The sequence below is a fragment of the Buceros rhinoceros genome, unplaced genomic scaffold (assembly GCF_000710305.1).
Source record: "Buceros rhinoceros silvestris isolate BGI_N320 unplaced genomic scaffold, ASM71030v1 scaffold13933, whole genome shotgun sequence".
NCBI classification, from domain to species: domain Eukaryota; kingdom Metazoa; phylum Chordata; class Aves; order Bucerotiformes; family Bucerotidae; genus Buceros; species Buceros rhinoceros.
In genome coordinates this window covers 89,452-97,937 of record NW_010402020.1, presented here as the reverse complement: position 1 = coordinate 97,937, position 8,486 = coordinate 89,452, and the positions used below count along the sequence as shown (strand labels likewise).

General features: G+C 42.0%; 1 protein-coding gene across 1 annotated transcript in view; it reads left to right on the top strand.

Moving 5' to 3' along the window:
* Window positions 1–8,486, top strand: part of LOC104490250 (band 4.1-like protein 4B) — a gene marked incomplete at its 3' end in the record, with an annotated part of 119,662 nt that overhangs the window by 67,439 nt on the left and 43,737 nt on the right. The gene's annotated exons all lie outside the window — the stretch shown is intronic.

The window sequence follows — 8,486 nt, the reverse complement described above, 5'->3', positions numbered from 1 at the left end:
AATAATCTTCATGGGGTATGTGCATTCTGGTTTTTTTGACTTACTGTTTATATTGATAGCATTCCCCAAAACCATACCTGCTGCTATAAAGGCAAGAATGTTAAAAACGAATCCTTGCTAAAAGGGTGCTGCTGTCGTCTTATTTTTAATGTGATTACGGAAGTGAACTATACAATCACATAAAACTACCTACGGATAACTTTGAGTGGGTTCAGAAACACAGCTCATGATCGGTACACTACAAAATGAGGACAATCCAGTGAAATAGCTCTATTTTTTTAAAGTTAGACATTTGCAAAGTTGAATGTATGTTTTACAAACCTAGGTCTTTAAATAAGCTTGGTGGTATTTTGATCACTTTGCTGATTTTACTTTTTTTTTTTAACTGAAAATCATAGTGCCATCTTCACTCAAGCATTTGTTTTATTTAGGCCTTACATCTCTGGTCTCTGAAGTCATTGGAATGAGTAAATATTCATTTGGGATATTTTAAAAATGAAGTAGTTTTTAACTTGATTTTGATAAGTACACATAAATGGCTATAACCTTGATTTTTTTCAGAGCGGATTTGATAGTGTATAGCTTTTTGTGAAAAATATTTGTTTACAAATGCTATCTTTTAATATTTGTTTTGATCTTTCCTGTATGTGCTACGTACAAATAAAAATTTTCAATCTTCTAGTCTTGGTTATGATGCATTATTTATTGTTGAAAGATTTTTGGGGAGTGTGGATAGATATGGTACCCCTTATGCTTGTACCTGTTTTGCCCTGGAATTAGTAATGTTGTGCTGTACTAACAGCGTACTGATGTTTTCAGTGCAGTCTGCAGAGGGGGGAAAACAATAAAGCGGTTGTGCACTGAGATGTGAAAATGCTAGAGTAAGCCTAAGGTGGGTAAGCACAGAGGCTGGCTTCAGTTTCCCCAGGCTAGTATTCCTCTGCTTCAGCTGCATTTGATTTGGGAAAGGAGAAAGATAAACTTTTTTGGAGCCATTGGAATAGGAGCTAGATTAGCTGCTGCTCTGAATGCCCGTTGGAGGAGGGGTTTTTTTAATACTCGTGTTAAAGTGGAGCATTGTTGCTTCATGACTCACACACCTACATTCATAATACTGTGTTGTTCTTGTCATATAACTTCATTGCCTTCTGTGTGGTTTGTTGTCAGCGTTCTGCCTCATCATGTTTTGTTATCTGCTGAAGGTGCACTGAGTGGGACCTCCCTGACAGATGGCAAGAAAAGACAGCACAAGCCCTAAGTAGTCCTTAGGTGTCAAAACGCCTCATGCAAGGGGCTGCACATGGGTAAAGAACGACCTGTAGGATTTAATGTGTTCTGCAGTTTGTGTGTGTCAGCTCGAGGGAAGCACTTGTCATTCTGCTTCTCTGGAGAAGGAGCTCACGCACTCTGCACTCCCCTTTCAGTTTTTCTTCCCACATCCTCCTTGCTGTCTGCAGAAACCTGTACCAGCAAAGTCACCAAGCAATCATATGGGTAAGGAGATAATTTCTCTGTCCTTCCTTGCTTTAGTCTCTGTTGACTTCTTGTAACAGATGGGCTGGAATGTGGGTGGGAAGAGGGGGCGTTTCTACTTGTTTCCTCTCTGACCCCTGGCCATGCTCTGACCTGAGCAGCTTACGTCACCTGAACAAAGATGGGTAATGGGTAGTATCCATCTGAACAGGGTAGTACAAATAAGTTACTTAAAAACACACTGCGTTTTTTTCCTAAAATTAGCACACTTGTTACTTACAAAGTCTTTTTTTTTTAACAGGTGATTAATACAGGCCTTGTGATGTTAGGAATTCAATTTTTAATTTTTGAAGCAACACAAAACACTGCAGGTGAAAGCCAAACTGAGGAGAGAGGAGAAAGGTGGAAAATGTTTGGTTAACTCAGCTGTTAAACGTAGTAGTAGCACCTTTTGTTAAAAAAATAAAATACTGGGAAAGCTCTGGCAGTATAAATCAGCACTGCATCCTAGATTCATGCTGCTGCAGAAAGCCACTGGTAGTTTATAGATGCACAAACTCAATACAGGGACTTGATAGCCCTGGTGTGCGAGTATTTGTATGCTGTGATGGTTTATTTTAACTAGGAGGTCCTAGGAAATAGCACACGGTTTTTACCAAAGAGCATGTTACACATTCTAGGTACAGAGAACACATTTTGAATGTGTTCTAAATATACAGGGAAGTTGTTTAAAAAAAAAAAAAGCCTTGCAAATGGTCTGAAGGATGTACCACCTTCTGAACTCAAATGAAGCATGTTCTCAGGGGTACCTGTTGAATGGTGCATGTGAACTTTCTCTACCTCACTCTGAAGTCTGTTCATTGTGCAAGTCTGAAATCTTCTCTTTACAAGTCCAGCATATACTTAAACTCTTCTGTGATCTGATTACAGGTGATAAACACTATCTTCACATCGACCTGGGGGCTGGGGATGGTGTGTGTGAGTACAGTGCTAGGCATCTGAGAAATTTAAATCTTGGCTGAAGGTATCTTCTGATCATCTCACTACATACCTTCCTCCTGTGTTTAATAGAGCTGGAAACCAGTTCTTCCCCCACAGAGCTTAGGCCTGGCTCTCCCCTCTGTGTGTTAGGATTTGCATTGGGGTTGCTTTTGCCGTGTAATAACTCTGTAATCTTGCACCCTCTCCCCCAGGAACTGGTGGGGAAATTGAAAAGCTGTCCATACTACATCTGTAATTCGAGCTGAAGAATATTGCTCTTCTTCAGTCCCAGCCAGGCCCTTGCATGTAAACTAACCACTAATATTGCATACTGAAACACCGTACTGAAAGTGCCACTGCTTTCAGTAAATTGTGGGCTTCTTTTTTAAATTTTCATTTTCAGCTATTTTTCTCTAGCTGATGTGAGTCACAGGCAAAATGAACAAAGGGATCAGGTTTTGTAATGCCTTTCCAAAGGCACAGCTGGAGGGTTGCACGCTTTCAGGAAAAGAATCAACAAGTCCTTCTAGACCCTTTATCAGCGAACCCATGTGCAAATTGACCAAAACAAGGATTACTTTTTCACCTTTTCGTGGGAATGAAGCATATATTATGGCCTTGTGATGTAAAATGTCATTTTACCTTCCTTCTGGATGAGAGTTGCAGATGTCTCTTCAGCCTGCAAGAAAAAGAGTGTTGGAGCTTGCAAGTAATTTTGAAAATGGAGCTTCAGCTGCTGGCAAGCAGTGAGCTGCAGAATGTCTAACACTGGGGGTAAAAATGAAATTGAGTATGTCACTTGCTTCTCAGGCATCAGTTGGCTAGTTGGAGCCCTCTGAGTCCCCCTCAGAAGAAGATGACAGTTCACCGCTGCAGTCATCTGCTTTAAGAGGAGGTTTTCCACGAATCATTTCAGTTTGTGTGTCAAGCAGGCAGGGAACTACTACCTAGCTCAAAGTAGAGAAGTTTTTGATGCATATCCATCAACTCTGACACACCAGATCTCTGAAAAGACTGTTGATGATGGGTGGTTTTCCTCTTACTCTCCAAAGGAGAACCAAGGGAAGCAGGCTTGTAGGAGAATGCTGTCATTGCAGCCTTGCTAACAGCAGCCAAAGAGACTGACTGAGCCAGAGCTGCTACAGACCAGCGGGCATTAATGGACATAAAATAGGAACTGTGTTGGTTTGTTTTTTTTTTTTTTTTAAATTGGTCTCAGGCTGTGTGTGTTGCGCTTTGAGAAGCGACTGATCTGCTAGGACCCTAGCTGCTTTGTTCAGACTGCGCTAGCCTTGAATCTTTGAGAGCCGTGTTGAAGTAGCACTCTGCTGCTCAGGCCCCTGACCAAGCTTGTGCCACAGTGTGAGGACTGATGTTCTGAACCGATTCAGTCAAACTGCAAATGCTTGGAAAAACACAAGTTTCTTATGCATGTTCCCGAGTTACAGTGTCGAAGAGCCTGCAGGAAAATCAGTCCTTTCCCAGTATGCACCAGGCGCATCGAAAGGTGCAGCTTTGGGCAAAAACAATACTAGTCAAAGTGGGTAAGAAAAAGCACATGAAGTAATGGACCTCACTTTTCTGTCTGCCTTTTGCAGCCCATTGCAAAACCACGTGTGGCAACGATGAAGATTTTGTTTGGCTTCCCTTGTTTTCCACATGCTGTTGAACCTCGAAGTGACTGGCCAAGCGGCTTCTTTTCTGAGTGCATGTGCTTTTGCTCTTGTGGCCACTGCATCACAAAAAGTAGATAAAAACTTGGTTTAGCTGGAGTTCCTCCGTTGATATTAGTCACTTCCAGTAATAAAGCTTCTGCAGATTAAACACTGCTCTCCACTACTTACTAATAACTGTTTCTTGACTGTCTGTTAAAGCAAAACAACCTGATTTCAAACAGTTGGTTTCACAAGAGTTGATTTAGTTGTAAAGTTCATAAGTCAATCCTCTCTGCACTGTCCACTGCACACACTAGCAGGTTGCTACAGAAAATGCAAGTATGTCTGTAGTAACTTGAATATTGCTTTTAATTTCTGCACGTAATACACCTTCAGTTTTGAACAGGAGGAGAAGGTGGTTTTGGTTTTGGTTTTTTGTTTTGTTTTTATTTTTAAACACTGTATCTCCCATCCAATTTTCCTAAAGGTGGTGATTTTTTTTTTTTTTTCAGATAGTCTTGGCATACTTGGCACACAGATTGTAGAGATGGGAAGTTCCACCAAACTAATATCTTAGACCCAATGTTACTTCTTTGTTTTGTGATTCTGGATTAATGGCTTTCTCTTGACTCTGTGGGATGACTACTTTTGGTTTGGTGACATCTTATCTTTCATGATCTGTTGCATGTGTTTGTTTTTTTTTTTTTTTTTTCAAAAGAAATCCAGTTCATTTTCTCTGTAGCAGAAGCAGCATCGCAATGACTGCCTTAGTCATCATACCTTCTGAGAACTGAGGAATCTGCCAATCTAAAAGTAAGATTAATGTTGAGCTAACGCTATTGGGGAACCAGTGGAAATGCCCCTATGGTCCCGTTTTCTACGTTTTGGCTTTTAATTGGTTTTTTGTAGTTTCTGTCTTTTAAGTTTGTAATGTGCTTGGCTTTTTGTTTTTCCTCTGTGTTTTCCTCTTCCTTTTTCCTTTTTGTAGCACTAGTAGTATGACGTTCAGCTTTAAAGTATGAAATGGCAAAACTTGCAGCTCATCATATCAAAGATGAAGATGTATTGGATTAAGCAAGAACAGATGTTTGATATAGGAGCAGTTTGGAAAACCTGTAGTTCCTGGCTTAAGGAAGGCATGTGTGGATGCATTATAAAAACTGGTATTTTTTTTTAAATGAGGCAATGAAAAACATCTTTTACTTCCGGCACCCTGAAGAAAGTGGAAGTAGTAGCCTCACCTAATTAGTGGTAGGAAGTACTGATCTAACACAATTAAACTCCAGACAAGAAGCTGATTACTTACAGGCTTTTTTTCCTCACTGAACCCTTGACAGTGTGTGCTGGAATGATAATCACAATGGTTTACCTGCCATTACCAGTTTCTACAGTTTTGAGAACCTTAGTGAAGCAGAAATACAAAACATTAATACATTTCCAGCGCTCTCTAAATCATGTAATGACATAGCAATGAAAGTAGCTGTGTTTCTTTTTTGTCTCTGGGGTCCAAGTCCCTGAATTTTGAAGCCTTGCTGGCAGGCAGCAGGGCCAGTGTTGTGATGTCCCAAAGCCAAGTCTTTCTCATCTGTAGGAGTCAGACAGGAAAGAAGGAAGAGCTCAAAAGAAGAAAAAACAGGCCAGGGAAATAAAAAGCTCAAGTAGAGGGTTTAGGAGAAGCAGTTTTACAGTGGAATGGCAATGGGAGGAACTCGAAGAGGAAAAGTGATGGAGTCTCTGAGAACGGGGAAGAGGTATGAAAGAGGGAAGGGAGCTTTGAGGCTTCAGCATCCGTGTCTCAGCCCCTGGAGCTCACTGAATCAAGAAGCAAGGCTTCAAGGAACTTGAATATAAAATGATGGTGCTTCTGTATCAAAATTTTGAGCCCAAGAGGGCTCTGTTTGTTATCATTCATTTTCAGATTCTACTGTTGTATTTAATGTCTCTCTCATTGTCAATTCATGACTTTAACAGAAAAAAGCCTGAAAATCACTTTTAAGATAAAATGAACTGTTTCCTTGCTGTAACCCAGGTGAGTTGTCCCAGTGTTGCAGTGAAAACAGAGATAGGACGGGTTGCAAGTTTGTGAAGAAAGCCCTTGCTGTGCCGAGTGATTTTTGTGTTACTTTTACCTGTTAATGCTATGTTTTGAGAAACTAAGTGAAAAATTCTGCCCTGCTTTGGTAAGAGTTTTCACTTGCTTCTCACTGTAGCTGTTCAGTGGCTTTACCCGTAACGTATTAAAAGTGCAAAAATCTATACCCTAAAATGAAGCTATTGGTGTGACTGGTGTCAGGTATGTTCTCACTAGACTTTAAAGTTACAGAAAATTACTGAAAATGCAGAAGACCGCATATTTCTTTGTGGGGCATTTGCGGCATTCAGAATCTGAATTATTTAGAAGCATAGAACTGTTACTTTACAGCTTTGATTATTTAAAAACAGGATTTTGAAAGGAATTTCAGGTTTGTAGGGACAGAGACAGAAAGGAGATTTTGTAAGATAGGAGCATATTGCTAAGGGAAGCCAAATCCAGTGGATTGGCTTTAAGGCTAAAGTGATTTCACCTTTTTAATCTGCTCAATGTGAGGCTGCTGTACTTCCTGGTTTCTGAGCCCAGTCTGTAGAGATGCTGAGCATGTTTTCCAGAGACGTAAATACAGAGCACATGTTCAGCCAGCCATGCTTAGAAGAAGAGGTGGAGAACAGTGCCTTTACCAGCACCTGCGGACACAAGGGGCAGCATGCAAACACGGGGCAGCACAGAGAGCTCGTTCCCGTATGCACACACCCCCGCAGGAAACAGGAGTGCAGTGGAGAAGACAGCCTAGACTGCAGTGATTGGGGCTTGACCAGCCAAGCATGCTGACCAGCAGCTTGCTTACATGTGGCTGGTCCCTTTTCTCCTCCTCCCGTGCGTTTTCCCATGCTTGTTCTTCCCCGATGCATGTGGATTCTCCCATCCCTTTCCCTTGTCTCCTCTCAGTCATCCCTGCTTTTTCCACGCATTGCTCCCAGTTTTGCTAAGTCCATACTCGAATTTCCCAGTGCTACCTGGGTAGCTTGAACCTTGCGTGGTATTACTGATACCGTTTGCTAGTTGGTGCTGCCCTTGAAAGGTTGTCCTCATCAAAAAGTCCCTGATACTTCCCTTCAGTGCTGTGCAAAGTTTCTCACGTAGCTCTCACATAACTATCTGTGAAATCTGGCCATCCTTCAGGACACGCTCCGTGACGTTTGTTAGCTGCTTACGCTTTCATCTGTTATGTCCAGCAACTTCTCCTGTCGCATCCTGTGGTTTCTCATGTTCTCTTCTTGTTAGATAAGCCTCAGGCATGTGCCTGCTTCTCTGTCTGCGTACTTGGCAGCTATGTGATACTAAGGACAGGAGAGAGACAGGGATGTGCTTAGCTCAAAGGACCTGAGCTATTTAACCAGTTAAGTGTTGGAAAAGGCTGTAGCGTGGTGAGCAACCCTGTACCAGCTGCATGCTGTCTCAGAGGCCTCAGTTCCTTCTTGGTTTTGCTCCTAATTTTAACCTGAGTTAGCTTGCTTGGATTAGCCACCCCGAGTTGTTTTGTTTCCCAAGGACAGGCATTTGTGGTCTGCCTGTGACTGAAATGGGAAGGTAGTGCTGACTTGGGGGAGGATTCCATCTGTCTTAGAAAATTTTGTGTCTGCTCTTCAGAGCTTTTCTCACCTGCAAGGACATCTGGGACAATGACAGTTTTTGACAGGTGATTAAATATCATTAGCTGTTGTTATCATTAATTAAAACCATTTGTAAATGGAGAGCAGCAAGTTTAGTTCCCCAGTGGGCATATTTTGCATGACAGTTTTGCAAGGCAGTATTTTTAAATGATCTTTATGTAGATAAGGTGAAATCTGTGCGGACAACGGCTTTGTCGAGTTGAGATTTGTTTCTTGCTATTTTATTAGAACATGCTTTGCTGCAGGCTGTGTTCTTCTTGTGGAGAATTCCAGATTACTCCTACTTCAAAACTTAGTTCAGCATCGTGTAGTGCTGGAAGCTGCTGCGTATGCTTTCATCTCCTACAGGAGAAATTCTCCCCACCCCGGTCACCATTTCTGAATACGTATTTCCCCATTGCTGTTTTCTCTTTCCTTCCAAGCTGACCTTAGGAACGGATGGGGATTGCTGATCATCCCTGGTGGCAGGGACAGAAGGCTGCAATACATTTTCCCTTCACTAAAGGAAGCAAGTGGAGCAGCTCTCCTATCATCTGGTGGTGTCAGGGCAGAAGATGGAATTAACAGCGCTGTTAGCTTCAGTTATACTTATCACAGTTTAGGAAGCCACTTCTGGCCAGCAAGCAGGTCTTGGTTACATGGTGCGGGGTGGGGGGGGGGGGGGGGGAC